Below are 23,996 nucleotides of genomic sequence, written 5' to 3'. Positions count from 1 at the left end.
GAGGGTTCCCTTTTCTCCACACCCTCTCCATCATTTATTGTTTCTAGATTTTTTGATGATGCCCATTCTGACCGGTGTGAGATACCTCATTGTAGTTTTGATTTGCATTTCTCTAATAATTAGTGATGTTGAGCAGCTTTTCATGTGCTTCTTGGCCATCTGTATATCTTCTTTGGAGAAATGTCTATTTAGGTCTTCTGCCCATTTTTGGATTGGGTTGTTTGTTTTTTTAATACTGAGCTGCATGAGCTGCTTTATTTGGGGGATTAATCCTTTGTCCACTGATTCGTTTGCAAATATTTTCTCCCATTCTGAGGGCTGTCTTTTGGTCTTGTTTATGGTTTCCTTTGCTGTGCAAAAGCTTTTAAGTTTCATTAGGTCCCATTTGTTTATTTTTGTTTTTATTTCCATTTTCCCCCATTTCTTGATTACAGGAAATAGGCTTCATTAAGCCTCCAGGACCTTCCCTGAGCTCCAATGGGGAGGTTCAAACAGTTACTAATTAGGAATGTGGACATGAGGAGCAGTCAGAAGAAACAATTGTGTGGCCTCAGGGCAGGGTCCTGGTTCCCCCTCAAGGGACACACATAACAATATCTTTGAGCTGTTCTGCAGATACTGAAACCCAGGTGGGAAAAGTTAACAGTATGCTTCCCACAAGCACATAGACCCCAGTTGGAACCAGAAGGTTGATGATGCTGACACCCGATGACCTCACCACCAACCAATCAGAACAATGTCCACGAGCTGATCATGCCCTCTTTGAACCATTACTACAAAACTCCTCACTACCCACGCCAGGTCAGGACACACAGTCTTGAGGGCATTAGCCCACTGCGGCCCCCTTTGCCTGGCAAAGCAATAAAGCTATTCTTTTCTACTTCACCCAGAACTCTGTCTCCAAGATTTAATTCGGTGTCAGGGTACAGAGGCCGGATTCAGCTTCACTATAAACATCAGTTCATGAAAGAAAGGAAACACTTTAACACTCAGAAGCAGGCAGTAAGTGATCTCAGATGAAAGAGAATTGTGGTCGATGTTACACAATTAATTTTAAAACAAAGAAAAGAAATAGAATACAAATTTAAATTTCCAAGTGCAGAAAAAGTGCAATGTAAACTGCTCCTCTGAGTTATTCCATTGTGAGCCATTGTTTTCTTGACACAGTTGTCAGTTTTAGGACAGCAGTTCGGCAGGAAGTGGAGCTGCTCGGCCCAGCTTGTTAGCTCTTTGTTTTGACCACGCTTGCTGAAAATTCAGTTTGGCGTGGGAACAGCAGTGAAAACAGGACGGATACAGTTAACACGACTTCAGTCCAGTTGGAATGTTCTGAGGTGACTGATTGCTAAGGTCCCAACCTCACACTGATATCACTGCAGCTAGCCTTCCTGGATGCATGCACTTCCCAAACTCACCCCTGTTCTCTACAGTTGGAGCAGACCAGGGCTCTAGCTTTTCAGGGCTGCAGGAAAGAGGCTACGGGGCTGACCACTTGACCAGTGACTCCCCAGCTTGCACTGTGGTGGCTCAATATGGAAGCAGGGATTGGTGTGAAAAGGATGCTGTCCCTGTGAACGGTCACAGAGTAAACGCCGGTATGTTTGGAAAGCGGATGAAAATCTTACCTGAAGCGCATTAGTGTTGTCAAAGAAAAACCAGAGCTGGACAGAAGTTAGAGAAGATAGATTTTATTCAATAAATGATTGCAATAGGGGATGAGGGAGCCCAGGTTAGAACTGGGCTCTATTCCAAATACAACCAGAACAAGTGGGGATTTTACAGCCAAGGAGCAAGTGGTGGAGAGGGTGCAGCATTTGTGGGTGGAGTTACTAAGAGGAGACCTCACGTCTGGGGGGATTCTGGCTGAGTTGACCCAATAGGATTCTTGCTAAGGGCAGGCCAAGGTGATCAGCTATCACCTGAGTGGGAGGGGTGGGGGGGGTGGTAGGGATGAGGAGTTTGATAGTGAGGAATTCTTGCTAAACTGACTTAGCAGGATTTTTGCTGAAGCTGGTTTCTACAATGAAGCATACAAATGGGGCTAGGGAGATGGCTCAGGAGGCCTGACTAAAGTTTGGTCAAGCAAAGAATCTTTGTCAGTGTCTCATCAATAAGCTGCTATGATGCTGCTTTATCTACACCCACAAGTGGACCTAGAATCACTCCTTTTCCTATCAGTCCAAAGATTAAGACAATCACTGCCTTCGGTCCCCAATGTCCCTCATCTGTGATTTGTGTACTCCCTGCATCTGAACGTCCTCTGCTTATCAGGACCCTGGATATGGGGGAGGGATGAAGATTGTGGAAAGAGACAGAGGAGGTGGTTATTTCACCTGCAGCTCTTGGATTCCTCAGCTGTCAGTTCCCCTGGGACATCATCACCAGCCAAATGAGAGGCTCTTAGGCTGGGCTGAACAAATATTATCGTCCATATGGGAAGCTGCACTTTTTAATCAGAGCTTCTGTTTGCTTCACAGCCCTCCAGAAGGCAGGGGCATTTTCTCAAAGCTTCCTTCCAGTGAGAAAAGACAAAAATAATGGAAAATAAAGATTTTCGTAGGACTCTATTTCCCAGAAAAGTGTTTGCATCGGTGTAGTCCTTTCTTCACTCACTGTTTCTTGTGCTGCTTCTGGGAGGTCCCTTATTTATAAATATCTAAAAAGCCGAAAGTTTTTTAAAAAAGGAAAATGGCATTTTTTCCTTCTCTGCATTAATCTTAGGAATCCAGTGATGGAATCTATCGGTCTGACATTTACAATCAAATGCATCGAGATCCAGGCTTACAATATGAGCCTCACAAGCTTTTGTTTCCTCCTAGACTGCGCGGGTGTTCCTCCCACACAGGTGAGGGTGGAGCCTGCTTCAGCAGCAAGGGCCAGCCCCAACCTGAGAGTATTTCTTAGGCGAGATAAGAGAGAAAGCTGGAAGGAAGACGGCCTGCCATCCTGTCAACTGTGTATTTCCTTTAAGTATGTAATTATTTGTTTGCATAATTAGCATCATATTTTCACTATGTCTAATTACCATGCAAAAATACACAAATACACAGATTAAAAAACAGTCAAAACCAATGTTACAATTTGTTATCTTTCTCATACCGAACTTCACCTATTTCTAATCATTCTGGGGCCCACCATAAGAATTTTTCTACCCTCTTTGTAATGTACTAGGAAAAATAAGGACCCAGTCACATGGTTCAGTCACTCAACAGCTGCAGGGTCTGACAGAGCCTTCATCTGCTTACCTTTTTCCTTGGAGAAGTTATCCCTCAGCCCTCCCCGTTAGCATTTCTTCTGACTATGCCAGAAAGGTTTCTTTCTCCCTTTTCCTTCTTACTTTCTTTTAAGAAAACCTCTTTGCTCCAAGTGATTTGGCCAGAGCCAAAAGAAAATCACCCTGGAATACACTGCAGTCAGAGTGTCCTGTCCTTTGAAGCTTAGCTGGTTTAATGTAGTACTTAGGTCCAAATGCCAAAGATTAACACTTAACCATGTCAGAAGCCTCCAGTCCATCCTAAACCTGTTTCTAAAAGATGTTTCTCTTTTTTAATTCTATTTTTAATACAATTGAACAGGATGAGCTGCACTCAGAGCTGGCTGGTTCTCTCAAAGCATTCATTTTGAGGTACTAGATAAGAGAAACACACCACGCCTCTTTTGAAGGTTTTTAAAACAATCAGCCTTCATGTCCTGCCTGCTGGTGACCTGTTATGCATTTATGTAGCAGAATTCAGGGCAGACTGGCTGTTTAGAAACCACTCAAATTTTCTTCAGTCAAAAACACTACAATCTTGGTCGCGAGGAGGAAAAAGCAGACAGACGTCATGTGTGCCTCCTACAGTCTCTGGCTCAGGACCACTCGGGTTCTGAAATAATCTGCTTCCACACGAGCTCACAGATTTTTAGGAACACAAAGCAAGCTACATCAAGTTGTTACAAACTAAAAAGTAGAATCGAGAACATCGTGAGTGCCCTTTACTCAACGTTCTGATAGTCACCCAGAGAAGCACATCATATCCTATTTACTAAATAATTTGCCAATGTCTGAGCTCCGGCTGACTGTCCCTCTTCTGTGTCCAGTTCTTTTCCTCATCCTACTCTTCATTCAAGAATTTAAAGAGAAGCCCTAAGGATGTAAGAATGAATATCAACAACCATGGTATATACTTAATTTAGTCCTGAAAAAAAGCAGCAGAATATTTTATAGTCCCAGGCATTATCCCCATAGGAGGAGAAAGAGGTTCAAATATGTGAATTCCAAATTATATATTACTCAAAGGATGAATGATTTTTCCCTTAGATAAATGGACCATTGAAGAGGCTGATCTGCCATGCAGACGACTAGTAGTTCAACCTGGGAATGAGGAACTAGTGTGTTAGCCAGAAAACTGAAGCTGGAGATTAGGACCAGGTCAGTAGGGGTGGTCCAACAGGGGGAAATGTTGGGAGATAAAACGGAGTGGGAGCTGTCAGAAAGGAAGGTGCCTGGTGTGGGCGCAGATTTACAGAAATAAAACCCAAGAAACCTTCCCTCCTGGCTCTGTGAGTGGATGAGATGATGAGGAAGGGGTGGGGCATCAAAGTTTTTGGTGACGATACAATTTACCACCCAAACCATGCACGTTGAAGACTAAAAGGGACATTTAACCACGTTGCATAGGGTAGTGACTAGAATCACGTCTCCTGAAAAGGTACACTCGAGTATTAATCATTTGGAAATAGGGTTGTAATCAAGGTAAAAGGAGGTCACGCTGGGTTACTGTGGGCTCTAAAGCCAGTGACTGGCATCCTTATAAGAGCCAAGAGACAACACGTGAAGACACCATGTGAACGTGGAGGCAGAGGCTGAGGTGATGTGTCTGCAAGCGCCAAGCATCGCTGGTGACCACCAGAAGCTGGGAGAGAGACATGGAATAGATCTTCCCTTAGAGCTTCCAGAAGGAGCCAATCCAAGTTCTGGACTTCTAACCTCCAGAACTGTAAGAAAATAAATTACTATTGTTTTAAGCCACCTAGTTTGTAGTATTTGGAAACTAAGGCACAGGGTCAATAGATGTAAACCAGGATGATTCTCTCCAAACTGGGACATGGCCACCCAAGTCCAAAACAGCTTCAATGTTTTAGGTTTGGGTGACCAAGATAGCGACACAATTAGCCACACTATGAAACAAGTCAAGTGGCAGGTTCTGCAGGCAGATGCTGAGTTTGGTTTTGGACACTGGGGACTGAGGCACTAAAGAACATCCACCTAAATAGAGATGCAGGTAAGTTTTATACCAATCCACCCTGCAGGTAAAGGCCAACACTTTCAGCTTTCATGCATGACTACATTGCTAATCTTGGCTTTGTATAGAACTCTTATTTTTTTAAAGCATTTTCACATCAACTATCCCCAATTGATTTTAATAGTAACACTGGGAGGTATAATTATCTTCAATTTATAGGTAAGTAAAGGGAGATTTTGAGAGGCTTAGAAACTTGTCCATAGTTACATAGGAAGCTAGGTTATCAGCGGAGCAAGATGGATGAGGAACCCAGGACATTTCCTTCCTAATCAATTTTCATTTCCACCATTGTCATGCTGCCCCTTTTAATGTTCAAATTCAGAATAATGTAAATTTTTGCTGACTTGGCCAATAGGCAGTGAAAAAGAATGAATAACATTAAATCCTTAAAGAACAAAAGAAATGGTTATCACTAAAGTATTTTAAAATAAGAAAATATAAGTTCTACTTATTTTTAAGTCTTTCATCTTTTTTTTTTTTTTTTTTTTTTTTTTTGCGGTACGCGGGCCTCTCACTGTTGTGGCCTCTCCCGTTGCGGAGCACAGGCTCCGGACACGCAGGCTCAGCAGCCATGGCTCACGGGCCCAGCTGCTCCACGGCATGTGGGATCTTCCCGGACCGGGGCACAAACCCGTGTCCCCTGCATCGGCAGGCGGACTCTCAACCACTGCACCACCAGGGAAGCCCCTTTTATCTCTTTTTAATTTATTTATTTTATTTGTTTTATTTTTGGCTGCGTTGGGTCTCCGTTGCTGCACGCGAGCTTTCTCTAGTTGCAGGGTGAGCGGGGGCTATTCTTCATTGCAGTGCGTGGGCTTCTCACTGTGGTGTCTTCTCGTGTTGAGGAGCATGGGCTGCTCTAGGTGCACAGCCTTCAGTAGTTGTGGCTCGCAGGTTCTAGAGCACAGGCTCAGTAGTTGTGGCCCACGGGCTTAGTTGCTCTGCAGCATGTGGGATCTTCCCAGACCAGGGCTCGAACCCGTGTCCCCTGCATTGGCAGGCAGATTCTCAACCACTGTGCCACCAGGGAAGCCCTAAGTTCTATTTAGTTATCAAAGTTTCTCTGAGAAGCAACTTCCAAAGGGTCATGAATGATTAAACCAGGAACTGAAGAAGAGGAGGCCAAAATAGAAAGAAGCTTGACCAGGGATTTTATGTTTGACAAAGATGATGGTGGATATTCAAATGCGGATGAAGGAGGCAGGAGGGTGTCAGGGCTGGATGGTGGTGTGTTGGGAAGCCAGTGGAGGATCAACGAAAGAAGCTGTGAGGGGGCTTCCCTGGTGGCGCAGTGGTTAGGAATCCTCCTGCCAATGCAGGGGACACGGGTTCAAGCCCTGGTCTGGGAAGATCCCACATGCCGCAGAGCAACTAAGCCCATGCGCCACAACTACTGAGCCTGCGCTCTGGAGCCCACAAGCCACAACTACTGAAGCCTGTGCACCTAGAGTCCGTGCTCTGCAGCAAGAGAAGCCACCGCAATGAGAAGCCCACGCACCTGCTTGCCGCAACTAGAGAAAGCCTGCATGCAGCAGCAAAGACCCAATGCAGCCAAAAATAAATAAATAAAATAAAATTTTTTTAAAAAGAAGCTGTGAAGCTATAAAACTGTTAATTCTCTAAGAATAAGTGAAATGGGAACCACTGCACAGAGAAACACACATGACAATAAATTACCTACAGTTTATGTGAACTCACTGAATTCCACATGAAGGTCTTCTCATTTTGTTTTTGACTTAATTCAGTGATTGAAATTCAATGTTTAATTTAGTTCAAAATACTTGTTAATCATAACTTCTAGGCATTAGGGGGATACACATGAGATATAAGACTGGGGTTTCTATGCCCAGAGCTTGATTTTATTGTGCAGTCAAGACAGGCACTTCAACAAAATCGTCCAGCCTGACAAGATGGTGTGGCTTGCCCAAGAGCAGAGCTGATAACAGAGACTGCATCAGAAAAACCTCGCCCCTGGTTTCCCAGCACAGGTAGTTTAGAGGACAGGGAGAAAAAACAAACAGACTTTGTGGGTCCACTTGAAAAGAGTCATTTTCCACGTGACCTGAGACGTATTAATGAACATGAACGGCTCACACCAGATGAACAATTTTATATCATCAAATTATGTCTATTAAACTACATTTCATGTTTCCTAATTGTCGAATTAGAGAGGTCTGCTAGAATAGCAATAACACACTCAAACTGGTTGAGATTCGTGCTTCAGCACCCATTTTATTAGAGCTATAACTAATGAGGCTTAACTAATGGCTCATTAATTAATACTTAAAACTCTTTGAGATGGAGCAAGCAAGGTGTCCTATGAGTAATCTTAATGTGGTTTGTGGAACACGCACCTCAGGCGGCACCCTGCTAGGGCACTTCTTTCAAATCAATTCAGCATTTCCTGTGCATTTATTCAGTCATGTCTCTGCTTACCTGTGGCCTTTCCCCTTCACTACTTGCCCATTATCAGGGATTTAGTGGAGAATTGCAGAGCAATGAATTTCCCAGAGTGATCTGTGGTCAAGAATGTATCCTTTCCTTTTCTGAGGTCCTGACAGAGTGGGGGGAAAAACACCAGGGAAGCAGGTGGAGATCAAGGAAAAAAGGATGAAACAAAGACAGAAAAAGAGCAAGAAAATAAGGGGGGGAAAGGGACAGAGCTTCCTGCTCTCTCAGAGTTTACCACTCTCCCAAAATTTCTACATGTTCACCAACATGGAGGCTCTCCAAACCCCCTCCTTTGGGATTTTTGTGGAGGCTTCATTATTACAGCAGTGTGGTTGAGTAAATCATTGGTCTTTGGTGATTAATTCCTCTCTCCCCTCTCCAGAAAGAGTGGGACTGAAAGTTCCAACCTTCCATTCCTGGTTGGTTTCCCTGGCAACCAGCCCCCCTTCTCAGATGTTTTCCAAAAGTCAACTCATTGACATAAACCCACTTATGGTGGAAACAGGCTTGTTATGAATAACAAACAAGATGCCCATTTCACCTTTAGGGATCTGAAGTGATTTCAGAAACTGAGGACAAGAGATAAAATATTATGACAAAAGCTACTCCCATTGTTGTATTGCTTAGGAAATTCTAAAGGTCTGGGAAGCTGTGGGCCAGGAACCATGAATGAAGACCAAATACATATGAGAAATATATTTCGATCATCTGAATGACCAGATATATATTTCTTCTAAATCACAATATCACAGATGTCCAGTTGTTCCATCATTTGTTGAAAAGAGTTTCTTTACTTTATTGAATCTCACTGAGTCCTTTGTTTAGAATCATTCCACCATATATGCACCATTGTTCTTCTAGGCTGTCTATTTTGTACCATTTATCTACATGTCAATCATTACTTCACTGTCTTGATTGCTATAGCTTTATGTCTTGAAATCAAGTACTGTAAGTCCTCCAATTTTGTTCATTTTGACAAAATTAAGAGATTTTTCATTTTCATAAAATTTTTGAGCTTGTCAACTTCTATAAAAATCGTGTTTGAATTTTTATTAATATTGCATCAAAGCTCTAAATTGGTTTAGAGAGAATTACCATTTTTAATAATATTGAGTCTTCCAATTCATAACATGGTATTTCACTTACTTATTTAGGACTTCTTTAATTTCTCTCAGCAAGATTTGTAGTTTTCAGTATAGAGGTCTTGCACATCTTTTATTAGATTTATTGCAATGTAATTCATATTTTTTGATGCTAATGTAAATAATGTTATTGTTACTGTCATTTTTCCAATTGTTTGTTCCTGGCATAGAAATACATTTGACATTTTTATATTCAACTTGTATCTTGTGACCTTGACCTTGATAAATTAACTTTTTTCTAGAATTTAATTCCTTTAGATTTCCTATATATACAATATGCTGCCTGCAAATAAAGTTTTACTTCTTTTTTCCAATATTTATACCTTTTATTTCTTTTTCTTGCCTTAATGCATTGGCTAGGAGTTCAATTACAATGTTGAATAGAAGGAGGGAAGGTGGCAGATTGCCTTGTGGGCTTTCCTCTGTTGTTCCTCTCCCAGAAGAAGGGAAGAGTCAGCTGGCACAATGCCCTTTCCTACTGTGTGTGGTCTGCCTGCCACCATTTTCTTCAGGTCCATTCCCTCTCCAAAGACAGTCCTCTGTAAGACCTTTTCCTTATTCTTTGTACTTCAAGTTAAATAACATCTTGCCATAGAGCAAGTCTATGAAGTACTGATGACAACTGTACATAGCATGCCTCCCTACTCTGATACAACATACCATGTGGGTAAGCTCCACCCATAATTATCACTTTTATTTAGTTAGCTATTAGTTTTCTGTATCTCCTACTGAGATTTAAGCTCCCCACAAGCAAGGATCTTGCTTGTCTGCTTTGCTAAAGTACCCTGGGAACTTAGCATAGAGCCTGCTGTCTAAACAGACATCTAGCAGATGACTAAACATTTTTCCAGCCAGTTGTCCTACTCAGAGGAGAAATCATGACGCTCCCTTTGCACCGTAAATAGGACAGCATCAAGGGGTGGGAACACACTGCTAAACCTGGTCACGTGGTTGATAATCCTCAAGTATGGAGAGTGTGGATTAAGCCACATCTTTCCCCTGAAGGCCCATAGATCTCAGATAACAACAATAACAAGACTGGAGATGGGGTCTGCTCCGAGGTTAAGTCAGCAGGGAGGAGAACTGGTAGGTCACAAGAGGCTTTGAGGGTCAAGACATCAGAGAATTTTGAACAGGGGGCTCACAGAATTAAGTCTGGTCTTGAGAAGGTTGTCTTCAGGAGCCAACTGTAGCATGTGGAGAATGAAGGCAGGATGCCAGTGAGAAACCAGTAATGCGAGTAAAAGTGGCAAGTGATGGTGGTGAGCTGAACTAGGGAATGACTGTGGGTGTGGAATCAAAGGGAAATTGTCAACAGAACCTGTGGTCACTACAGTGCGGGGACCAAGAGATCAGAGTAGGGTTAAAGGTAGTGCTTCAGTGTTAACTCTGGAAAAATAAAATAAGGCCCATCTCTCCTAATCTAACCTGCCCTCTCGACTTAGCAGAAACCCCAGGCACAGCCTGTCAGATAGACCGGGCTGTCTTTTTCCGAAGGTCCCTAGCTTCCTCATTGTGAGAAGCTCTTTTGAGGTCTAACTGAATCCCATACCCTGTAACATAAAAGGAACAAATAGCTTATTTAAAACTCAAATATTTTTACTAGAGGCTCCTCTGTCTTTGCTTCTATCATTCTTAGGAAAAGAGAAAACCTCAGAAGTTTCTAGCACTTCATTCCATTTTCCTTGACCACTCTTGGGTTGCCTTGGGGGAAAAGCTCAGGATAAAATCAGATCTGCGTTAGGCACCTGTTCCTCTGCAGTCACAACCACAGCTCTCTGCTTTGGCAGCAATTTTTGGTCCCCCCCCCCTTCCAAGAACATTTTGATAATAAAAGCAGTCGCACAATAAAGGAAAAGGCCATTACCCTGCACACACACCCACTACCAGCTGCACTGAGAAAGCAAACGTGGATTCTGTCAAGCAGATGGCAAAGGAAACCCCAGCTCCAAGACACCAACACCACAAACGGCGCTGCCTTCAGGCTGTTTTCTGTGGCCTCCCTGGGGGCAGTGGTTTGCTCTCAAACTGTGCAGAAGAGACTTGTATTCAGGTTGGTTTTTCAGAGCTGCCCGTGGAGACAGACATCGCACGAATGAAGCAAGTGGGACTGTCTTTCAGAGGATCAAGAGTGCTGTGCAGCCATCGGAAGCCTGGTGGCTGGCCTGCCATGCTCAAAGAAGAACTCTGAGGGCAAAAGGTTGACTACAAACTTTGCAGCCTTGTCAGCCTCCCACAGTACCTGGCAACCTCAAGAGTTTTCCAGTCAAACTAAATGACTTTGCTTCTTTAAAGAGATAGAAAACAGAGGTTCAGGGAGAGAATTTACTTCTCAAAGAAACTAAAATGCATTCCAGGCATGCAGAATAATGCAGTGGAGAACAAGGAACATCCTGCGTCTTTCCCCCAGTTCTGCCACTGACTAGCTGTGTGACCTTGGGAAATCTATACAAACTCTCTGATCTTTTGTTTCCTCATCTGTAAAATGTGGGGATCCGTGTAGATAATCTGTACCATCCCTTTCAGCCACAACACTCTGAAAAGACAAAATTTATTCTCTGTTACTCCTGCCAAGCTAACATCTAATCTCCATTTGAATGCTCCCAGTGATGGGGAGCTTGCTGCCTATTAAAATGGCTCAGTTTGAGTGGTGGAACTTTCTTCCTTGCATCTCTTTTTTCTGTGCTCTGGCAATGTAAAAGTAAATCTGTTCAGAAGGGGCCATATTTCTAGGGTCAGCACTAATATCCTGGAATTCTAAAAGTACCACATCACTACAGTAAGAGCAATCCAGCCTTTCTTTACTTGCTGCCAGTCTCTTGGGATTTTCCTAGCTCAAATCTCAAAATATTCATGCAAATTAAGCCAAAAAAGGAAGAGAAGGCAAAGCAAAAAGCAAAATACTGTACAGTGGATTTGTTTTTTGCTTTTGTTTTTTTGCTTTTACTATCTGAACAGTGATTGTTTTTTTAAGGACACCATTTCTCACAGAATCAAAAAATGTTAGAGCTGGGAAAACTGCTGCTGCTGAACTTCATCCAACTCTTCCTTTGATCCCGTGACAACACTAAAGTCCAGAGAAGCGATGTGAATTACCCAAGATCACACAGCTAAGATGAAGCCCATGTTTCTGGATTCCTAATGCTCAGTCTACAAACCTTTGGGTGTCTTCCAAAGGGTGCACCATGGAACACAGATTCCCCTGGATATTAGAAGGTGTTTTTGGGGGGGCAGGGGCTAGAGTCGGATGGGGGGATAGGTTCCGTGATCAAGTATGTGGGAAGCGCTAGTTTAAACTGTTTTATCTTGTCTTACAGCAAGATTTCTCAGAAGCTTATCTATGCCATACTGTTGGGGCCCAGTCAAAAAAGCGGCAACCACATTAGGATTCCAGCAGAAAAGGACTGACCGCGGGACATGGGGAACTTACAACCCCACTGAAAGGGCTAGAGTTGCCAAGATCAGGTGAAGGTACTGTGAGGCCCAAGGGTCAAAGAGGTGGGAAGTGGGAGCAGACACCACTGCCATCTCCAGCCCTGAGACAAACGTTCAGGGGGCTCTCTGGAAAAGACTGTGAAACCTCACATCCCCCAAGCTCGTCCGCGCTCCTGCCGCCCACCTGCCGCCTGCGGAAAAAAGACAGTAGGTCTTCTCTCCCTTCTGTCTTCTCTTTTCTGATAAGTGTCTCTCTATGGCAGCATCTACTCAGAGCTCTGTCCCTTAGGGAATCTCAATAATGTACTTATCAGGCTTCTAGTCCCTAAATTTTGCAGACATCACAAAAGGTAGTGACATATTTTGTTGTTATTGTTTTTGGAATTACTCTCTTAACCCAGTTTTGAGGCCCTATCAGTTTCCCCTGATTATGTCCAGGATCTCACACTTTGGGCCATTATGCACTCACCCCGGTCGCCTGGGGTCTGGTACCAGACAATGAAGGGTAGTCCCTATGCTCTAGAACCCACGGAATTATTCAAATGAGCCAGTTCATAGAGAGCCTGTGAAACCGAGCAAACCCCAGCCTGCTGCCCCAGCATCTCTAGTTTGCTGTCATCCTATCCCCAGGTGCAACCCACTGCACAGCCCTGCGTGGCAGCCTTCTCTCCTGTGGAGCGCTAAGTGGCAGAGTTTTGCTTTCATCTAGCCAAGCGTCCCTGTATTGTGCCCTGCTATCATGGAATCTTTATGTCTTATAAAATGGGGGTAGGGGGCTTCCCTGGTGGCGCAGTGGTTGGGAGTCCGCCTGCCGGTGCAGGGGACGCGGGTTCGTGCCCCGGTCTGGGAGGATCCCACATGCCGCGGAGTGGCTGGGTCCGTGAGCCACGGCCACTGAGCCTGCACGTCCAGAGCCTGTGCTCCGCAACGGGAGAGGCCACAGCAGTGAGAGGCCGGTGTACCACACACACACACACACAAAAATGGGGGTAGGGACTTCCCTGGTGTTGCAGTGGTTGGGACTCCGAGCTCCCAAGGCAGGGGGTCCAGGTTCAATCTCTGGTCAGGGAACTAGATCCCACATGCATGCCGCAACTAAGGAGCCCGCATGCCACAACTAAGACCTGGTGCAACCAAATAAATAAATACTTTTTTAAATAAAATTGGGGCAGGAATGGGTTGGAGTTACCAAAATCAATCTGGCAAAGCTACTAATGGGTATTGAACGTCTCTGTTAAGGACACAGTAGGTAGTGTTTTCTAAACTTTTCTGCCCACATGTCTTTATTTTTAGGGCAAGACCTACTGATATACTTCAAAAGGTACCAAGGTTCCATGGAACTCACTGCGGGCATCGCTGTTGTAAGTTATAATCTCAAGGGCTCGTGTACTTTGAAGGCCCTGTGACCCAAAAGCAAGCAGGAGTGAGGACTCCAGCCTGAGCTCTGCCATCAGTGTATCCAAGATCACGGTCTGAGCCCAGCTGTACCGTGGGTTACACTGCACATAAAGGCTCTGCCTGGGCGGACCCAGTGAGCTGATTTGCACATTCCTTCCACTTGCAAAGCCAGCCTTGTTTTCTTTTCTCATCCAAATCCTAATCGATCCTCAAGGCCCAACTCAAGTCCCTGCTTTTCAACAGGAAATTCAATAAGGAGCTCAGCTTTCACTCATCTCTTCCTTCTCTGAAATCTTGACTTACGGTCAGCACTTGTCATGTATCTGCCCGTGACATCGCTTGTATGACTTCCCTGCTCTATTTAGCAGCTCTTAGTGTCATTCTCATAGCTTCTCAAAGGCAGGGATTTGATCTTATGCTGCTGGGTACCTCCCCAAACATTCCAAACAATCCTTAGCACGTAATGGGCTCACAGATATCTGGGGACAGGATAAATTAATTCATTAGCCACTTCAGTTGCTAGCCTAGGTTTTCTTTCTTTTTTTTTTTTTTTTTTTTCTGGAACTTTAGTTGAAGCTGGACCTAGTTTGCATATGGGTATATTTGTCATACAGATGAGAGTAAAAATGGAGCTCCATAAAAACAACTATTATCAAGTGGTAGGAATGCATTTTCTTAGTAACATGTCTTAGCTCCTCTGGTGTTCTTAAACCATGAAGAGCAATATGACACTTAAGAAGTCCCAAATGACTTTCTTGCTTCCAAGAATTATTTCAGGCTTGGATTCCCAGCAATTCAGAAGCAATTTCTATTTCTGCCATGTTCATACTTTGCATCCATATAGTCTTTTAACTTTTTTTTTACATCTACGGTCTGTTCCTCTCACTGCAATGATCCTCTGATCTGGGTTGAGCTAACACAACATTATTGTCCTCACTTAAGCATTGAGGAACTGAGGCCCAAAGACGCCATTTAGCTGGTGGCAAAACTGGGATCTGAACTCAAATCACCCGCCTCCCAATTCATTGCTGTTTCTAACGTGTTCCAAAGTCGAGAGAAGTGTTTGAATGTGAATGTGTGTGTGTGTGTAATTAATCAGATAAAGGAAAGAATTCAAATTAGAAAATATCCAATTGTTTTTCATCTCATGACCATACATCCAATGCCCAAAGTGATTTTTATCCCAACCAAAAAAAAAAAAAAGGGCCTGCCTGCCTCTTCTTTAGCATCTTTAGCAATTTTAGAGCTTTCATACTGCTTTAGTCTGCTCAGGCTGCCATAACAAAATACCACAGACCTGAAGACTTAATAAAAATTTATATTCTTACAGTTCTGGAGGCTAGAAATCCAAGATCAAGGTGCCAGTATGGTAGATTTCTGGTGACAGATCTCTTCTGGCTTGTAGACAGCTACCTTCTCACTACGTCCTCACACGGTAGTGGGGGAGAGAGAGAGAGAGAGTGCTCTTCTTTTCCTATAAGGGTACTAACGCCATTATGAAAGCTCCACCATCATGACCGAAACAAATTACCTCCCAAAGGTCCCACCTCCTACTACCATCACATTTGGGGTTAAGGTTTCAATGTCTGAATTTGGGGTGGGGGACACAATTTGGTCCACAGCACACACAGAATCATACTTTTAGAAGTGTATGTGTACCTACATGTATGTGTGGCTGGACGATGTAGGTAAAAGGTTCCCGGAGAGTAGTTTTAAACCCGACTCCATTTGCCAAAATCCTTCTTCAAATCCATCCTTCCTCCAGGCAGCAGAGTGTAAAATCTAATCTAACCGTGTTCCACTGCCCCTGACGCTCCAGCAGCAAGACGAGGCCCAGTCCTGCCGTTTAAGAAACTTCCTCGCTTGTGTCTCTCCAGCCCCACCCATCACTTCCAACCCTGAACTCTACTTCACACCAAAATATAGCCAGTTCTTGGGACTTCCCTGGTAGTCCAGTGATTAAGAATCTGCCTTACAATGCAGGGGACACAGGTTCAATCCCTGGTTGGGGAATTAAGATCCCACATGCTTCGGGTCAGCTAAGCCGGTGTGCCGCAACTACAGAGCCTGCGCACCACAACTAGAGAGAAGCCTCCACGCTGCGACAAAAGATCCCACATGCTGCAACTAAGACCCAACACAGCCAAAATACATAAATAAATATTTTTTTAAATGTAGTAAATTCTTATTATTTGCTGTCGTTGTGTTCTATAAAGTCACCACAATCCACGAATTAGAGATTATTGAACCATTGCTCCCAGGGGAAATACAGGGTTTAGTTCCTGGGAGCCTCTGGTCACATTTCCATCAGCTGATCAGCAGGTAGCTTGTTTTATGTTATGTGACTTTCTGTTTTAAAACACCGTATTTAACGTGCATTGTTGACTCATCAACACTGACTGTACAGCCGACAGCCCTGTAACTCACGCCTGAGTGAAGCTTGTCCAGCACCGTATTTCTCCCTGAGGCACATCACGGGCTTCTTGCACCTAGGAAAGCAAGACAGCTCTTCGGCACTGCGCTGGGGGGCTACTCTGAACAGTAAAATCACCAACAAAAAGCACAGAAACGTGGAAAAGGTGGCATAGTACATAGACCATGAAAAGGACACTTGTTTACGGTATGAGAGCTGAAACATCACCTGGTTCCCCTCACCTGGGGATATGCCTGTCGAGGGACTCAGATGTTTTCCCTGCTCTACACACATCTGTGAATGACCAGAAAAACATCACGACAACTGATGTTGAGGTAACAGACTTCAGCAAGTAGATGAGTTTGCCAATGTGGAATCCAGGAAGGAGGAGGCTCACTGTGCCTGCGGCTCCCAGCCCTGCTCTGTGACTGTCTGTGCCCACGATGGGGCAACCCCCGAAGGTCGGGGACTACACTGCAGATCCACGGGGAGCAGCCACGTGTTAAAGATCTGCTGAACTGAATGGAACTTCACGTGTCTTATCCCCTTGTGGTTCGGCAGCCGGTGGATGATGGAGCCAGGTTGGCTGTACCAGCTGGGGACCCTTTGGGCTCACACAGCGAGGCTCTCACCTGGGGTCTAGAGCGCTCACATCAGTCTGAACTCCTGGGAGGCTCCCCTGCCGTCACCTTGCTTCCCAGTGCATCCACGGCCTGGGAGGGGAGAGGAGCTGGTTGTTCACCCCGTGTGCTGAGGGACAGCCCATGGGCTCCCGGATGGCGCTTCCTGCAGAGGTGGCTGTCCCAGCCAGGGGCCTCTGATGCTTAAAATTCTCGTTGGAACTTTATTTCTTCAGGTTAAGCACTTCCATTCTGAGGGGAACGAACATTTTAAATTTTAAAGGGTCTTTGCACGTGTTACCTTCTCTAATGCATACAAGAACCCTGTACAACAGGTAGAAATAACTCTTTAGAGGTGAGTGAAATAAAGGCAGTGAAATAAGAGTATGTGGTCTAGCTAGCTTACGTTTGTAGCCAGATTTGTTTGATCACAAAGACCTGGTCATTTTTGTCACCCCATGCCACCTTTTAAAACACATTTGAAACAAAAATGCTCCCGGCCAGGAGGTCACACAGCTATTATCAGTCACGAGTTATTTCTTTGATTCACTCAACAAATATTGGTAGAGAACTTACAACTTGCAAAGCAGTGTGCCGGAGATGAGAAGAAACCAAATTTGAATCGGACGTGGCTCCCAGCCTCACGGGATATTTAGGATGTGAAGTAGAAATAACAGGTGCCACAAAAAAATGGAATATAAGCGGGAGGTGTCTTCTTAGCTGGGAGAGCAAGGAGGGCTCCGTGGAGAAGGGGACCCATACCTGCCTGAGGACCACGACTGGGGTAAGAACAGTGAGCAGACACCACGGCACCTGGGAACAGACAGTGGCCATGAGAGGGCAGCGAGGGGCACACAACGCACTTAGTCTGCTGGCTTTCCCCTTTGTAAGATGGAAGACAGCCACAGCCAAAGTTCTGTAAAGGGTGCAGTAAGGGAAAAGGAAAGGCAGCCAGATTAAACGTGGCAAATTTTCCTCAACCCAGAGAGACACCCCCAAAGCCATCACTTCTCACTGCCTCCCTACAGAGAGGGGGCTGCTGCTGATTCCCGGCCCACCCAGGAACAAACGTCTCGTTGCTCTACCGTCTCACAGGGTTTACATCACACACTTTCACGCCCAGAATCTGAATCACAGCCAGGACCTTCCTGCATGACAGTCCCCACCAACTAATTATTAATGTTCCTGGCACAAAGTCTGGGTGAGCATTTATTTCCATTATCCAAGCCTGGTGATGAATTAAGCTTTGCACAGGCTGCATAATTTCTTCATTTCACCATAAGTCTGTGCCTTCTGCTGGCATTTTAAGGAATGTATTTTTATGGAGTTGGGTGCCGTTCAGTAATTTTCCAGGAGGGCACATTGCCCAGGCCAGATGGACAGAGTTGTTTCTAGTTCCAGCTGGTGAAGTCCTGTCTGATAAGATTCTATCCCATCCTACTTAAACACAACTCACAGTTCGCTTGCAAAGTGGGTGGTAAAGAATTAATCAGCAGTTCATTACGGTGGCCTGGTACCTAAAACCTCCCTAAGCAAGCAATGCCACAGAAGGACATCTTTTTAAGAAGAACTGTTATCAAAGTACGGAATGTAATAAAACAGGATGTTGAGAAGCCATTCTGTCTGAACAGAGTTACTCAGTTACGGCATCAAGAATCCTGCGTTTCTCTCAGGACCCACTTGTCTTTAGAAAGAGAGAAAAGCCTGGTGTGTTGAAGTGTGATAAGGAGGAATGAACTTTGGCTTTCTGAAGAGGGTCCCTTCAATTTTTCAGTCCTACTGCATGATGAGGTTCACTCATAATTGATTACATCTGCAGTTATTGGGACTGAGCCTCCTTGCAAGTTGACTTCCCATGGGGAGGTGTGAGCACCCAGGGAGAGAGGTGTGCAAAGTTTCTTACACAAGAATCCTTGGATTCAGTATATGGGATCTTCTTGTTTAATTTTTTATTAACCTTCTAAAGGGAACTAAGCCCAGACAATACTTCCACAGAAAAATACCTTTCCAAAGGACGTGCTAACTACATCATCAAAGAATAAAAACACCTGGCTTTTTTTTACTTTTCAATTTGGGGACTTTCTCTTACATTTATTAAATATTAATAATTTTTTATATATGTTTCCCAGACTTCTCTCTTCCTGCTCTGGAGTCTAGCCATGTCAAGGGGAAGTCTCTCTGCTTACTGCTGCTTCTTGTCTTCCTATAAGTAAAGATCCAACAATACTTTATTCCATTATTTCTTCCCCTGTAAATGCTCACTTCCTTTTTGCCTCTTCAACCTGCTGCTGCTAATGTAAAACTCTCAAAGCCCAAACATTTCTTCGCCTTTTCACTTCAGGCACATGTCTTCTGGCTTTTATCCTAGAGGCAACACAAATGTTTCCCAAGAAAGACAGGACTGTTGTTCCCATTTAACAGCTAAGAAAAGGCTAAGTGACTTGTCCTGGCTATGGCTTTAGAAAGCAAGACTTGTATTTTTTTTTTTCAGAAATTCTCTAAGAAGAAGATAATTCAGACAAAGAAGTTTAACCAACACCAATCAAACAAAACAAATAAATGTTAGCATGAACCATAAAAGAAAAAAAATGATAAATTGGACTTCATCAAAAGTTTAAAGTTCTGCTGAATACCTTATTTGGCAGTAAAATGTTGCAGGATTATTCATGGGAGCTCCCTTTACAGTGCTCAGGGCTTTTTTTCTGGGATTCAAGTAGCTCACAAAGGAAAATGCTAAGCACTAAAATTCAGACAGGATTTTACCACCTGGAAAGATGACAAGTGGGGAAAAGAGAAGAGGCAGCCAGCAGAAATTTCTGGAGAAAGACTACCATCTCTGCCAATTCAATACTGGAACTTTTAGCTTTTGCTTGAAGAAGTTAACAATCCCTATGCACCCATATCACATGTAAGAATTTCCACCTATATCCAGTGTATGTTCTTCTGCGGTTCTGCTCATCAGCTGTTTCAGGTCTCAAGAAATATAGGGGATCCAGCATTCTGTCCCCATCACATTATCGGATGTTTCTCTCCTGCGTTTCTTCATAAGTACACATAGTAGGCAAAATCTCAGGCCAAAAATGCAGGGATATAGGAAATGTGATGTGCTATATTCTTCTTTACCTGAACTTTATTTCCATTTTGAGTTCCCACTGGGCCATCTGGTGGAAATGTAATCGAATTCAATTCACGGCTAGGTCTGACCCTACCGCTACAGATGCAGGTACAGTCCAAAAGGATGTGAGAATGCTGGGGCGCTCTGCATGGCTGGACTGGACGTGGTCCATCTGCTCTGGCATACATTGGGCTGAGTATGGCTGCTGCCGCTGCATCTCTCACTTCCAGCCTCTGGTCCACCCCAGGTCTGACTACCCCTCAGCTGAATCCTGGGCTTTTTGAATACCACAGAAGATATGTTTTTGCTCCCACCCTTTCCAGGAGTCTGAAGCTAGATGACTCTGGTCCTCTCTATCTAGATGTGACGGACAGCCATTTCTACTCTATGGCTCTCTTAGTTCAAGAAAAAGTATCCACAACTTTAAAATAGACAAAAACATGGTTGGGAGTTCTTTAAAATTAATTGTGGAGCATCATCAAACAAGCCCTCTTATGAGTCATCTGAGGAGGCTCTAAGGCAATGTTTCTCAACGTGTTTTTGTTTTTGTTTTTTAATTTCCCTCCAAGGAGAAAATTTTAATTACATTCCATTTTAATTTTAATTAATTAACTTAAGCTAGTTAATTTAATTAATAATCAGACGCAAGAAGGAGGAGATATGGGGATATTATGTATAGCTGATTCACTTTGTTATAAAGCAGAAACTAACACACCATTGTAAAGCAATTATACTCCAATAGATGTTTTTTAAAAAAATTTTTTTTTAATTTAAAGTTCTGCTTTTCAAAAGACACTGTTAAGATAATGAAAAGAGAAGCCAAAGGCTATGAAAAAATATTTACAAGTCACATATCCGATCAAGATATTATATCTAGAATATACAAAGAATTCTCAAAAGTCAACAATAGGGAAATTAAAAAACCAATAAGAAACGCATAAAGATTTGAATAGACACTTCAGGAGAGAAGATATACAGATGGCAAATAAGCACATGAAAAGATGCTCACCGGGACTTCCCTGGCGGTCCAGTGGTTAAAACTTGGCGCTTCCACTGCAGGGGGCACAGGTTCCATCCCTGGTTGGGGAACTAAGATCCTGCATGCCATGCGGCAGCTGCGCAGCCAAAAAGAAAGAAAAGAAAAGATGCTTACCCTTACTGGTCTAAAGTAATGCGGACGAAAGCATGCAGTTATCTGAGTGTTCTGGTGAGGAGGAGGAACTCTCATACATCGCTGGTCAGAATGCAAAAAGATACAGACACTCTGGAAAGAGGCCTGTTCACCACACACTTACCCTATGACCCAGTGATTCCACTCCTGGGTATGTTCCCAAGAGAAATGAAGACCTAAGTCCACACAAAAGCTAGTTCATGAATGTTTGTGGTAACTTATTCATAATCCCCCAAACGGAACACAACTCGATGTCTAGTGGCTGGTGAATGAGCAATCGGTGATAAATACATAAAATGGAATAATTCTCAATAATAAAAAAACTGGGGTTTCCCTGGTGGTGCAGTGGTTGAGAGTCCACCTGCCGATGCAGGGGACACGGGTTCGTGCCCCGGTCCAGGAGGATCCCACATGCCGCGGAGCGGCTGGGCCCGTGAGCCATGGCCGCTGAGCCTGCGCGTCGGAGCCTGTGCTCCGCAGCGGGAGGGGCCACAACAGTGAGAGGCCCGCGTACCGAAAAAAGAAACAAAAAACACTGAAGTACTCACAGCAACAATAACAGGAATGAGTTCCACAAGTGTTGTGGTAAGTGAGAGAAGTCGAATTCTAAAGGCTACATATCTTATAATTCCATTTATATGACATTCTGGAAAAGGCAAGACTGAAAGAACAGAGAATAGATGAGTGTTTGCCAGGGGCTAAGGGTGGGGGTGGGGATGGATGACTACAGAGGACACGAGGGAACTTTTTGAGGGGATGTGAGATTTCTATCTCTTGATGTGGTAAGGATTACCTGAGAGTATATACATTTGTCAAAATTCACAGAATGGTACATCAAAAAAATGAACTTTACTGTATACAAATTATACCTTAAAATATTTTTTTAAACGTTAAATGTAAGGAAGGGTTTTGTGACAAATACTCTATTTTACTTTCAGTCCTTCTCTATCAGAGCCTCCCCAGGGAAGTCATGTTTGTCAGGTGCTACCCAACAGCTCAGAAATCTGGACTAAATAGTGGGGTCTTTACCCACAGTGTGCTGGGGAACGTACAAGAAAATCTGGCTGTTTTAGGACAGCATATTCTTTGCTGTGACAGAGTCAGCCGGGAGAAGTGCTAAGGCTGTGGAGGAAGAAGAATAAGAAAGCTCCCTAGTAAGTCTTTACCAGAGCTGAGGCCAGTAGAACAATTAGAAGGGGAGGCAGAGGGCGCCCGGTGTAAGGAACAGCAGGAGTGAACTCAGAGGGCAGCAAACAGCCAAGGGAAGCGGATCCTCTCCTCCTCCCTCTGCAGCTGCTGTTTTGGGGATCAAACAGCCAACGGGAGTTTAACTGACCAGCACTGAACCCTCCAAGAACAGAAGGAAGGCTGGTTCCCTGACCTGCTGCCCTCACAGCACAGACATTTAGAACATACTTGCTAAATTCTGCCTCAGAGTCAAATTCCAACTGATGAACATTGAAAACGTAGAGGACATGATTAAAATGGAAAATCATCTTACGTAGACACCACAGTGATAATTGTTGACAGACTCTTCAATGGGTTTTGAAGTTAACAGATGAAAGTATGATGAACAACAAGAATATTTACATCGTCTCAAAGTATGCTCTTACAGCATTTTGTACATTCTACCAAAGGGGAAATAGGAGGATCTGCAATGAAGAAACTCTGTAGATACCATCCTCATCAAGTAATCGAGTAAACCTCTGCCAGAGATAAGACAGGTTGACACCATGTTTCCTCAATATGATACACTGAAAGGACAAAGTATACACAAGTATCACCACATTGGGGATTAAGATTTCAACATATGAATTTCGGGGGACACAAACATTCAGTCCATAACAAATGCACAGCCTAACTCTAATTCTGAGAGAAACATTGGAAAAACTCAAATTGAAGGATACTCCATGAAATAACTGATCAATATCCTTCAAAAGTTCCAAGGCCATGAAAAAGAAAGAAAAACTGTCATAGATGGGAGAAGACTAAGAAGATACAGCAACCAATTACAATGTGGGATTAGATTCTAGACCAGAAAAATATCATTAATGGGAAAACTGGTAGCATTCGAATAATGTCTGTAGGTTATATCAATGTTAATTTCTTGACTTTTATAACTGTAGCAGAACCCTGTAAGATGTCAACGTTAGGGAAAGCTGGATGAAGGGCTTATGGGAACTCTCTGAACTATATTTGCAAATTTTCTGTAAATCTGCAATTATTTTGTCAAAAACTTAAAAAAAAGAAAATGTTTTCTAAAAAGAAGCAGGATAACAATAGAACTTTTTACATCTGTGCACAAGGACATTCCTTCTATGTTAGTTATTTTTATTTATTTATGGTTTTCCTTAGACTTAACAAAGCCCAGTTATGAGCTTCTGTAACCAGAGGCAACAAAATCATTTTGTAGGACAGAAACATGCTCTTACTTTGTCCTTTTGTCTTAAAACATGATAGGATCACATATTCAAAAGTCATCTAGTCCATCCCAGTTCTCAGGGGTCTCAAACCTAAACTCCCTCAGATATGAGAAAACCTATGCTATGCACTACATGCCACATACAATCAACGTTATGAAATCCTCACAACTCTAAGTTCAGTCTCACATGCTGCAGAATAGAATATATCTGTGATTTGCTTGAAAGTCAGAGATTATCCCTCTCAGTCAAAGAGTTTTAACTGCAAATCAGGGAACTGGGGCTTAGAGTCAAGATTATGTATAGCAGCCAATAGGCTGATGCTTCTGTCACCACTGGCTACTCCCCAGGGTCAAGTTTCCATAAGAATGTCAGGTTTTCTTGTGTGCATCTATGCTCTCTTTAGCTCTCTCAGACACTGTGGTTTTGGTTTCTGTCTGAAGAACTACAGGACATACCGAAAGAACACATTTTTCTTGATAACCTTTAGTATGTGAAGCTAGAGTGGGTTTTAGGATCTAACTGCAATTGAAGTATGTAGAATGA

The 23,996-nt window shown here is 43.5% G+C and overlaps 1 long non-coding RNA gene across 2 annotated transcripts in view; it reads right to left on the bottom strand.

Moving 5' to 3' along the window:
* LOC309817396 overlaps nucleotides 1-23,996 on the bottom strand; it is a 200,587-nt gene that overhangs the window by 62,529 nt on the left and 114,062 nt on the right. The window contains exon 2 of one of the 2 annotated variants that reach the window (XR_014296127.1): nucleotides 20,869-20,974. The exons of the other annotated variant lie outside the window; for it this stretch is intronic. This is a non-coding gene — a long non-coding RNA (uncharacterized lncRNA). The remainder of the gene's footprint in view (nucleotides 1-20,868; nucleotides 20,975-23,996) is intronic. 2 annotated transcript variants of the gene reach the window in all.

This window comes from Mesoplodon mirus (genome assembly GCF_964341445.2).
Source record: "Mesoplodon mirus genome assembly, chromosome: 15".
Lineage (NCBI taxonomy): Eukaryota > Metazoa > Chordata > Mammalia > Artiodactyla > Ziphiidae > Mesoplodon > Mesoplodon mirus.
Note: the sequence above shows the minus strand (reverse complement) of the source record. Positions and strands in the feature narration are given on the sequence as shown.